This window comes from Orycteropus afer, unplaced genomic scaffold (genome assembly GCF_000298275.1).
Source record: "Orycteropus afer afer isolate SDZICR_OR568_19922 unplaced genomic scaffold, OryAfe1.0 scaffold00160, whole genome shotgun sequence".
Classification (NCBI taxonomy): domain Eukaryota; kingdom Metazoa; phylum Chordata; class Mammalia; order Tubulidentata; family Orycteropodidae; genus Orycteropus; species Orycteropus afer.
The window spans coordinates 7757902-7770980 of NW_006921747.1; positions in this window are offsets into that span (position 1 = coordinate 7757902).

The following is a 13079-nucleotide window of genomic DNA, read 5'->3' on the forward strand; positions in this document are numbered from 1 at the left end:
TGGGCAATCTACTTCTGTAGTGATACTGCCTCGGAAACCCAAGGAGGGGTCACTATGAGTCGGGTCTGACTCGACGACAAACAACAACAACAAATCTTTTTGGGCACAGACTGCCACATATTTCTCCTGCAGAGCTGCTAGACCACTCACTTTCTGGTTAGCAGCCAAGCATTTTAACCACTACAGCACCAAAAAAAAAAAAAAAAAAAAACTTACTGCCATTGAGTAGATCCAAATCACAGTGACCCCTCCTTGAGTTTCCGAGATGGTATCACTACATCACTAAGGAAGTACATTGCCCAACCTTCCTTTTGAGGAGTGGCTGGTGAGTTTGAACTGCCAGCCTCTGGTTAGTCGTCAAATGCCTTATGCACTACGCCACCAGAGCTCAGAGGTTTTTCCTTAGATTTTTCTTGAGCCATTGAGGAATAAGAGTTTTCCTTTCTTACAGATTTCTAGGTATAAGAATAACTTAAGGTTGGAATTGCTGAGAGCTTTGCTGGCATGCAAAATGATGTTGCCAGAAAATTAAGCCACAAGAGAGAAAAATAAAAAAAAAAAAAATGGGAGCGCAAGAGAGAGAAAGATACAAAACCTTAAAATCTTGAATTGAGCTATATCTGAAACTGAGATCTAATTTGAAGTTTTCAACTGTTCAAGCTTGAGCAAAAGCAAGGTTTCTGTCACCTGCAAATGAGACTCATACTACATGGATTTGTAGAACTTGAGAATTAGAAAAGACGTGAATTGTCTAATCTCTCATCTGGTAGCATAGTGCCTAAGTCACTTGACTGCTAACCAGAAGGCTGGTGGTTCAAACCCACCAGCCACTCCTTGGAAGGAATGTTGGGCAATCTACTTTCGTAGTGATACCATCTCGGAAACCCAAGGAGGGGTCGCTATGAGTCGGGTCCGACTCTACAGCACATAACAACAACAACAGCAATTCATCTGGTAAGTAAGGCCATGTTATATAGGACTTCTGCTATTGGTTACCTAAACTTTGTCTTTGCTTGCATCCCTTCAGTGAAAGTTTATCGTTACACTTGGAAGCCCACTGCCCCAAGAGTAATAATAATATCAAACAAATTGCCTTCTCAGACCTTCCCATCACTGATCTTAGTAATGTTCTCTGGAACTCCACAGAAAAGTCAACTTGCTTCTTTAAAAATAATTGAAGACAGTTATCTTGTCTCATTTCTTTCAAACATTTCCTTCAACTTTATTTGGAAGGTAATAGACTGCTCCACTTTTCATCCTGCATACATCAGGGTTTATAAAGACTCAAGTTCCAAAAAACTAAAACTAAACCAATTGGTGTTTAGTTGATTTCAACTTACGGAGACCCTACATATTACAGAGTAGAACTGCTACATAGGGTTTTCTTGATTGTAATCTTTACAAAATTCAAGCCTTCTTCTGTTGCACCACTCAGTGGGTTCAAACTGCCAACCTTTGGGTTAGTAATCAAGTGCAAACAGTTTGTGCCATGCAGGGACTCATTCAGTTCTCTCAGAAGCCACTCGGAGGACACCAAAGAAGGTATTGCTTAGTCCTCCTGCCCAGACTGTTTCATTTATTTGTATTTCACTGGATTTATTTGCTTTCACTCTTTTTGAACTATATATTAATGCCACAGTTAGTTGAAGCATAGAAAAACTTCTGTAGAAGAGGATTGATTTGCTAAAGGTTCATGTAGATTATTTTTGGTTATAATCCAGATGCCATGCTTATACTGAGGAAGACTGGGACAGTTTCTAGCTCCAGAAAGCTTGGAATCCACTGAAATTCCAAGATCTTTTATCATGTTATAAACAGCCACTAAACCTAATATATATGTCTTTTCAATTAAAATACTTATACTAATGAGACAAATGGATAAATGGATTAGTCTTTGGATTTGAGGGGGTTGCTGACATGCATATGCTTTCTTATAAAATTAAATTGTAAAATTTTTCTCAAAAAAGTCACAAATGTAATGCCTATAATGAAAATTCAATGTATTCACAGATGTTTAAAGGAAATAAATTAAAAACTTCCTCTTGCCTCTAATTCTTCTCCCTTGAGGGAACCAATGTCAATATCTGATTTGTATTCTTGCACAATTTATGTACTCATACAAATATATTAATTTACTTTTGTCAGTGTCTTCTGAAATATGTATTTATTAATGAATTTAACAAATGCTTCCAGAATGTTTACCATGTATTAGGGATTGTTCTAAGTAGTGAAGATGGAGAGTGAAGAAAACAAACAAAAATCTTACCTTTCATGGAACTTGTTTTTCAATGCTGGAGAAAGAGAAATAACAGATAATATAATATAATTGAGTAAAGGATGTAACATTACTATACAGTGATACAAGTTAATGAGAAAAGTAAAGTATGAAGGGGAGACTAGATATATTAAAGTGCTGCAATTTTAGTTAGTCCAACCAGTAAGGGGTTTAGTATGAAGATACTATTTGAAGAATGGAAGGATATAGAGTTTTAGTCACTTCTTGGAGAAAGGGAACAGTAAGTAACAAAGCTCTGAGAAGGAGTATACCTTGCATGTTCAAGGAATAACAAGGGGCCCAGCTAGGCTGGTGTGAAGTGAAAGGGGGAGAAAGTAGAAGGGGGTGAGGTTAGAGCCATGATTGGGGTCAGTTCTAGTAAGGCCTTAAAGGTCTTTATAAGAATTTTGTATTTTGCTCTAAATGCACAGATAGTTTTGATCCAAGGATCAACATAGCCTGACTTGCATTTCACTCTTGCTGCTGTGTGGAGAATAGCCTAAAGGGTAGCAAGGGCATAAACAGGGAGTCTGTTAGAACACTACAGAACCAACTGAAAGACGGTGGTTTGTAGCAAGGAGGTGGAAGTGGGAGTGGTATGAAGTGAATCAATTCTGAACACATTTCCAAGGTTGCTGAGGGACCAGATAAAGGTGTATAACACAAAATGTCAATCCAAGGATAATATCAAGGTTTTTAGCCTAGAAACTGGAAACATAGGGTTGTCATAAACTCAGAAGAGGACAACTTCAAAATGAGCAGATGTTTTCAAGAGACAGAACAGCAGTTAAATTTAGCACGTTTCAGTTTCGATGGCAACTGGACATTATTTTGATTGTTGTGTAATATTCTTTATTGTGAATATAGCATAATTTATTTAGCCATTTCATTTGAATGTTGACCATTCAGGATGTTTTCAGATTTCTGCAAGAATAAATATCACTTTAATTCTTCCAATGGTTTATTCTAGTTGGCCAGTTCTCAGCTTAAATGTTACCTCTTCAAAGGGCTCTTCCACATATGATCACCCAGTCTAAAAGTATTGCATTGTCACATTTAGAATTTCTGCACAGCATTTATCTCTAACTTGTATTTTCCTTTATTTATTTATTATTATCAACCTCTCTCCTTTAGAATGTAAGCTTTGTAAGAACAGGTCCTTATCTGCTTTTCATAGTGAAAAAGAAAAGAACATCCACTTGATTCCAATTCATGGTGACCCCGTATATGTCAGAGTACATCTGTGCTCCACAGGATTTTCAGTGGCTTATTTTTTTTTTTAGAAATAGGTCACCAAGTCTTTCTCCCATGAATCCTCTAAATTGACTCAAACCTCTAACTTTTGGATAGCAATTGAGTATGTTAACTTTACTAGCCAGAGACTTCTGTCATAGAGCTGGTGCTCAGCTACTGAAAGAATGAACACTGTGTGCACAGGTCCTCGAGCACTTATCCTTTTGTTTGTATAGGATGGATTTCCCAATAGTGTTATTACTGTGTCAATATGTAATTTTAATTGTGTGTATATTGTCAGATTAATTTCCTAGAAAGTTATAACAATCCATTCTCCTACCAACAATGCGTAAAAGTGATCGTTTCCCTGTATCAATACAAGCTCTGGGTGATTTTATACTTTGATATTTTTTTCCTTCAGTAATGATTTTTCATGTTTCAATCTCTCTACTCCTAATGACTTTGAGTAGACATAATTTATTTCTGCATAAAATCACATGAAGTTAATGAACTCTTAAGACTGAAAGGAAACAAGTTATTTATGTCTCTTTGAGATTATTTTATAGACTATATTCACTTTCTACTTCTAGGATTGTTTGATGTTGTGAGTACAGGTAGTTTATCAAGGATAGAATTAACTCAACAGCCGATCTCTTTTTAGTGCTTAGAAACCTAAACTACTGAGAGTAGGCTTTCCCCATTAAAACACCTTACGGGTTTTTTCCAGAGAGATTTATTAATTGAAGTCTTGTAAATCCATATTTTAAAATACATGCTTGGATCATTCAAGATGAAAGATGTGAATAATGGTATAATTAGTGTAACAAATGTTGAAGCTATGTTGAAAATAATTTATTTCTGCATAAAACCTGTGAGGCTGTGCAGTCTTCCGGCTGAAACAGATTATCTACATCTCTATTCAGGAGAGGTAGATGTTGATTCCTCACCACTACCCACCTCAAATTGTCTTTCAAGATCTTTACCCACAGTATTTGTCTGGAAGCAAGCTTTCCTTTTGTTCCTAGACCACCACTTTTCCTTTATTGTTTGGTTTGAATCTTTTGTTTTCACTCAGCTGTGATATTATCTTCCCACTCTAGGAGTTAGAAGATGTGCTTAAATCAAGAGTACAAGAAGTCTGAGATTCTGAGTTCAGATGCCTCTTTTGCTCTGAAACTGCTGTGTGATATCAACCAAGCTCTATAATCTCATAGTTCCAGTTTTTCCAGCATAAAGATATTGGCTGCAGAAATGTCCATCAGATAGGTGGGTGGGTTCACAGTGTTCCCTCCCACCCTCCATGGAAGATTTGTGTTTGTAAAAATCTCCTTGCCTACAGCATTTGTTGAGCTCTGAATACCAGACACTATGTAAGGTCTGTTCCACAATTTCAAATCCCAAAATCTCTAAAAACAATAAAACCTAATCTGAACTCATCTAGTGTTAAAAGCTGGTTTGAATTAGATTAACACTACTTATAGTCTTTATTTATTTTGCTTAAAATTAATACTCTTACATTACAATGCAAGTGATATTAATATACATGATTATTAGGTGTTGCCCAGAGCCCACTGAAGATGATGAGTAATATAAGGTCTATGCTTCATACTACCTTTCAAAACCAAAAATAATTGAACTTCTGAAACTCAAGGGCTGGTGGGAAAAGCCTGTGGACTTGTGGGTAAATCTTTGTGAATATTGATTGCACAAACAACTACAATATCTTGTGTTGTTGTTGTTATGTGCCATCCAGTCATCTCTGACTCATAGCCACCCCTCCTTGGGTTTCTGAGGTGGCATCTCTACAGAAATAGATTGGAGTGGCTGGTGGGTTTGAACCACCAGCTTTCTGGTTAGCAATCAAGTGCCTTAAGCACTACACTACCAGAGCTCCCACAATATCTCATGGAAATGAAAATATAGAAAAAAAAAAAAGAAAAATTATACAGCAACAGTATTATATCATTAGGGAAGCGGAAAAGTGAACTTAAGGTGTTCTAAAGTCTTTTCAGTAACAAGAAAAATGTAAATAAAGGATAAAAAAAAAATGAATGTAAAATTTCCAAATTAACAGAGCTAAAAATAAAATGTATATTAAAAAATCCTTAGCAAACCCAGAAGAAGGCAAAAAATAAATAAAGATAGAAGAGAGTAAAATAAACATAGAACAGATAAGGAAAATGTAAAATACATAAAAAGTATATAATTACATTACATTTAGTGTAACTAAATGGTCTGTGTAGAAATAAAATATTGTCAGAATGAATAAGGAAAAAACAAAAACTCAACCACTACATATTGTTTATAAGAGAGACATTTTACTCTTAAAGACACAGAAAGGTTGAAAATAAAAGAGTTAGAAAAGATACACCATGTATGGCTATATTATTAATAGAAATAATAGCCTTTAGGAAAAGAAAAGTTTATTAGCAATAAAGTAGGTCATATATAATGCTAAAAAATTTAATTCATCAGGAAGACAATACTTTAAAATTCCTACAGATTTGCCAACAAATATATAAAGAAAAATGGACTGAATCATAAGGAGAAATAAAAATTTATAAATTGCTTGGTCAATTTTAGCATGTCTCTCAGTAATTGACAAAATAATCAAATGGAACATCAATGTTGTTGTTGTTGTTATGTGCCGTCAAGTCGGACCCGACTCATAGTGGCCCCTCTTTGGGTTTTCGAGGCAATATCACTACAGAAGTAGATTGCCCCATCTTCCTTCTGAGGCGTGGCTGGTGGGTTTGAACATCAATAAGGATGTGGAAAACATGAATAATATCAAATCACATGACCTAATAAACATAAATCAAACCTTAAGTCCAAGAACTGCAGAACATATATTCTTTTCAAGCACAGATAGAATATTTATGGAAATTGGCCATGCATGAGTTGGAACAAGTTGGAATATATTCCAAAGATTTGAAATTAATAATTTTTTTTCTATTACCACATGTAATTTTTCTAACAATCAATAAATCATATATTTACATATTGAGAAATATTCTTCTAAATAGCAGCAATATATTTTAACTGAATAACAAGAAAAATTCTTCACATCTAAAATTGTGGGATGATGCTAAAAGAGGAGAAAATTTTTAAAAGGACACCATTTAGACTACTTTTAAAAGAAATTGATAACTAGGTTCAAATATAATAAAAGTTGTGTAAAATCTCAACATTATTGAGGAAATTTAATAAATAGCAAATTAAATGAGGGTATATACCATATGCATGGATTGAGAAAGTCACTATATTAAAAATATAAATTATCTCCAAAATTTTTTACAGGTTCTAGTGAAATCCCAATCAAAATCCTAATAGTTTTAGGTATGTATGTTATATCTGCTAACTTGACCAGTTCATTGTAAAATATACATGGAAATGCAAATGTCCAAAAATATCTAAGGTAATTTTGTAGAACTCACTAAACTAACTCATTGCTGTCAAGTTGGGTCTGACTCATAGCGACCTCTCCTTGGGTTTCCAAGGCGGTATCATTATGGATGTAGATTGCCCAACCTTCCTTCCGGGGAGAACAAGGTGGGAGTATTTGCTCTACCATTATCGAGACTTACTAAAAACCTATAGTAACTTAGAAAGTGCTATACTGACACAGCAAGGCAAATAAACCATATATGCATATATGACTACTGGATTTATTATTCACAGTGTAAGGGAAAAGCCCCAGATAGAAAATGTGCAAAAGGGTGTTTTAGCAAGATGATGGAATAGGCAGACAAGCTACACAGACCCCTGCAACAAAGCAATGAGAAATCAATGGAAAGCAATACAGAAGATGATCCTAGAACCCTGAGATTTAAGGCAAGGATAAAGAAGTGGATTCAATACTAACTAGTAGAAGAACCTGAAAGAAAACAGTGAGCAAGGAGACAACAAAGCTGTGGACTACCAGCTGTCCTGATGGCACAGTCACTTTGTATATATCTCAGTAGCAAGCTAAGAATTTTCTTTGCTCGCTAAAGACTGCATGGGCAAGGACTGCATTGGTGCCTGAAAACATTTAGAGTACTAAACATTTAGAGTAGGAAAACAGCAAAGAAGGAGACAAACAGACCTGTGGACTGAAGCAACTGTCCTGAGGATGCAGCCATTTTGAATATTCACAAGCAGTGGACGTGACTATTTTGAATATGTCCAAGTGGCTTTCTTACCTGGTCTGTGATATAGGTGTGGGCTCCACTTACCAAAGACAGTACAGACAGTCACACTGAATGCTGATGACTGGAGAGCTGTGATATTCCCCTTGTTGCTATTATAACCCATGTACTATTGGTGAACTGAGGTGTGGCCATCCCCCTGCCTCCACCCACCTTCTAGACAAACAGGAATTCCATGCTTGTCTGTGCCTTGAAAGAGCCTGGGTGCCATGCCCCACCCCCCACAGTTTGGTTTTTGATTGTTGGTTTTTAAATTATTCTTTTATCTTCCTTCTTTCTTCCTTTTTTTTTTTTTTCTCAAAGCCCTCTTTCCCATCCCTGCCTGATTCTTGTTTTCTTTGTTTCCTTTTCCTTTTCCTCATTCCTTCTCCATCCCCCCTTCTTTTTTTTTTTTTTTTTTGGTTCTTCCCACATGTGGTAGTTAAGTTTGTGTGTCAACCTGATTGGGCCTGGTTGAGTGGCTAGGCAGCTGGTGGTAGTTATTTCCCATGGTGAGATTGGTAATTACTCCATGGTAGAAACCATTGGAGCAGCTGAAGTGCTGCTTTAGGGATGTGGCCTGCTTCCAGTATATAAGAAGAAACCTTGAGGAAGGTCTTCAGCTTATGGCATGTTTGAACCCTGCATGAAGCCAAGTTGTTGCCATGCTCTTCCAATCTTGGGATTTTTGATGGACTTGAATTAATGCCTTGCCATGTGATTTGGTAATATTAAGACTGTGCCTTTTCACTTGTTGACCTTGAGTTTGTCAAACTCAGCAGCCAGTAGCTGCCTGAGGGAAGAGATGTCTCTAGCTTCAGTAGGCCAGGAGCAGGAGGCAGAGCTGAAGTCCAATGCCAAGAGACTTTCACTCAGCCCTTAGAGACTGGCACTTTTAACTTGGACTTCCAGCCTCCAAAACTGTAAGAAAATAAACTGTTTGTTAAAGCCATCCCATTTGTGTTATTTCTGTTAAAGCAACACTAGGTAACCAAAACACCATCCATTGTTTTTCCTTTTCCAGTTTTTTCATTTTATCTTTACTATTCTTTTACACTTGCTCCTTTCCCTCATTCTTCCTTTCCCAGATATTGTAGCTTCCACCCCTTTTTTCCCATTATCTTTTATCATTTTTTAACTTGAAAATTTTTCTTCTCATTTACTGCATTTCTTATTTTGCCATTGTTCCTATTTATTTTTGTGGTTTGAGTTTTTTGTTCTCTTGTTTTATTTTTTGAGTGGTTTTAATTTTTTTTTTTCCATCTAACTTAGTGGAAGACAGCAACTGTTCCAACACAACTTAACATTACCTGCAACTCCTAAAGTCCCACCCACTGAGTGAGGGCCAACAATTGTTTTAGCACCAACTTACCAACAATAGATGGTGGCCAATACCAGACTAATTCACCTTCAGTTGATCCTTATGAACAGCTAACAGAGATCTATGCACACACTTTCATTCTCTTTCACACATTAAACATAAATATAACACCACCGCAATGTCTCAGAGACAACAGGTCATCACAGTCTACACAAAGAGCAAAGAAGAAAGATAAAGTAGTAGAAAAAAGGGACAAGGATACAAAACTGGAAAACATCTCTGAGGAAGAAGCAGCATAGGCACTCCCTGATATGAAATTCAAAAAAATTATATTTGGGTACCTTCAATGGATTGAGAGGCAGATCAAGGAAAACACTGAAAAGATCAAGGAAAACACTGACAAAATTAAGAAAAGCACAGACAAAACTCTAGAACAATTTAGGAAAACAATGCAAGAACAAATTGACAAAATAGACAACAACAAAAAAAATGATACAAAAACAACAAACAGAAATCCAGAAGATTAATACTAAGATTTCAGAAATAGATAACACAAAGAATTGGCAAAGGCATAGAATTAAATCAATAGAAGGCAGATTTAATGAGATTGAAGACAGATAAATATGAGAATATATACATTCAAGAAGTTCAACAAAAAGCAAACAAGGCAGACCCCAATAGATCATGATCAAGCTCACCAAAACCATAGACAAAGAATTCTGAAAGCAACATGGGAAAAATGAGAAGGTACCTATAAGGGCAGCCAATAAAATTGAGCTCAGATTTCTTGGCAGAAACCACTCAGGAGAGAAAGCAGTGGGATGATACATATGAAACCATGAAGAAAGAAAAAAATTCTCCAACTGAGAATTATATACCCTGCAAAATTGTCCCTCCAATATGAGGGTGAAATTAGGAGATTTCCAGTTATGTAGAAATTAAGGGAATTTGTTAAAACCAGACCAAATTTGCAAAAGATCTTAAAGGGAACACTTCCAATAGGAAACCAAAACCCACAAACAACTGATGATTAACATGCGTGATAACATAACCCAGAAACCAAGCCAGTAATATAAGTATCCAAAGTAAGATAAGATTACAAGACTGTAAACAGGGAACAAGAGACATCAATTGGTATATGAAGACAACCACAAATCAGACACAGGGAATAAATAGTGTATTTATGAAATTTCTAAATGGTGAGGAAGTCAAGACAATTGTGAGATAGAACAGACTATTTTAAACTCGGGGGAAAAAATAATAAAGCACAGGATAACCTTAAATAAAAATAATAAATGTTCACATCAAAATAAGAAAGAGGCAAGCACAAGTATTTAGCAAATACTGTAACAATAGCAATGAAGGAGATGAGAGCACAATTCATACACAAAATGAGCTCAGCACAGAAAATTATAGGGAAAAAAATTATATCAGCAACACCATTAAAAAACAAATAACAAAATGACATCAACAAATTCATACCTATTGATAATTACATGGAATGTAAATGGATTAAATATACACTCAAGAGAAGGAGTGTTGCAGACTGAATAAGAAAACATTACCCATCAATATGCTGTCTGTAAGAGACTCACCTTAGCCACATAGCCAAAAATAGACTAAAAATCAAAGGTTGGAAAAAGATATACCAAGCAAATGGCAACAAAAAAGGGCAGCAGTGACAATATTAATTTCTGATGTAATAGAGTTTAAGACAAAAACAATCATAAGAGACAAGGAAGGACATTATGTAATGATTAAAGTATCAATTGAACAAGGGGACATAACCAAAATAAATATCTATGCACCCAATGAAAGAGTCCCAAAATACATAAATCAGACTTTAATAGAATTGAAAAGACAAATAGATGACTCCACAGTAATCATAAACTCACTGTCATTGAGTCAAATATGAATCATTGCGACCCCTCCTCTGGTTTCCAAGGTGGTATCCCTATAGAAGAAGATTGCTGAGTCTTCCTTCCATGGAGTGGCTGGTGTATTTGAACCACCAGCATTCTGGTTAGCAGTCAAATGCCTTAGGCACTATGCCATGAGAGCTCCCACAGTAATAATAGGAGACTTTAATATACCATTTTCAATAAGAGATAGAACAACTGCAAAGAAGCTCAACAAAGATGCAGAAGAACTACACAAAAAGATGAACCAATTTGACCTTATAGACATCTACAGAGCACTCCACTCAACAACAGAAAAATATACATTCTTTTATAGCACACATGAAACATTCTCCAGGATAGAGCACAATTTAGGCAACAAAGCAAGACCCGATAAATTTAAAAACATTGAAAAACTGCAGAGCATCTTCTCATATATAACAACACTACAAAATTAGAAATTAACACTAAGAATGCCAACGGAAAAAGAGCAAACACCTGGAAAATGAATAACACCCTTTTTAAAAATTACTGGGTAATATAAGAAACAAAAAAATGTACTTAAAAAATTCCTTGAATCAAACAAGAATGAAAACACAACATATCAAAATTTTGGGCACAGCAGACAGTGATCAAAGGGCAATTTATAGCAATAGACAGACACATCATAAAAGAAGAAAAACTCAAAATCAATACCTTAACCCAGCATCTCCAACAATTAGAAAAAGAGCAGCAAAAATGCCTACAGTCACCAGAAGAAAAGAAATAATAATGATTCAAGCAGAAATAAATGAAACAGAAAATAGAAAGGCAATAGAAAAAATCAACAAAACAAAAAGTTGTTTCTTTGAAAAGATTAATAAAACTGACAAAGCACGGGAAAACTTAACAAAGGAAAAGAAGGAGAAAATGGAAATAACATGAATAAGAAATGAAATGGGTGATGTCACAACAGAACCAACAAAAATGAAAAGAATAGTATCAGGATACTCTGAAGAACTGTACGCTAACAAATTTGAAAACCTAGAAGAAATGGACAGATTTCTAGAAACATACTACTTACCTAAACTAACACTGACTGAGGTAGAAAATTTGAACAGACCTATAACAAAAGATGAAATTGAATAGGTCATAAAAAAATTACCAATAAAAAAAGCCCTGGCTCAGATGGTTTAACCAGAGAATTCTACAGGAAGTTCAGAGAAGAACTGGCATAATGTTACTCAAAGTATTCCAGAACATAGAAAATGATGGAATCCTCCCAAATTTATTTTATGAAACAAACATAACCTTGATACCACAACGAGGGAAAGGCACCAATAGAAAGGAAAACTAAATGAATATAAATACAATAAAATCCTAGTCAATAGACTCCCACAACATATCAAAAAAAGTAATACACCATGACCAAGTGGGATTCATACCAAGTGTACAAGGATGGTTCAATATCAGAAAAACAATCAATGTCATCCACCACATAAATAAAACAAAGGAAAAGAACCACATGATCATATCAATTGATGCAGAAAAGGCATTTGATAAAATCCAACACCCATTCCTGATAAAAACTCTCAGAAAAATAGGGATAGAAGGAAAATTCCTCAACATAATGAAGGGCATATATGCAAAACCAACAGCCAACATTATTCTAATGGAGAGAGACTGAAACCATTCCCCTTGCAAACAGGAACCAGACAAGGATGTCCTCTATCTCCACTTCTATTTAACATCCCATTGGAAGTCCTAGTCAGGGCAATAAGTCAAGAAAAGGAAATCACAGGCATCCAAATTGGTAAAGAAGAAGTAATATTATCCCTATATGCAGATGACATGATCTTATACATAGGAAACCCAAGAGAGTCAATGAGAAAATTACTGGAACTTATTGAAATATTTAGCATAGTGGGAGCATATAAGAACAACATGCAAAAATCAGTTGGATTCCTCTACACCAGCAAAGAGGTCTCTGAAAATGAAATAAGGAAACCAATACCATGAACAAAAGCTACCAAAAAGATAAAATACTTTGGAATAAATCTTTCCAGGAACAAAAGACCTATACAAAGAAAATTACAAAACATTACTTTAAGAAGCAATAAGATGTCTACATAAATGGAAGAACATTCCATGCTCAGGGATAGGAAGATTGAACATGGTGAAAATGTCAAAACTACCAAAAGCAA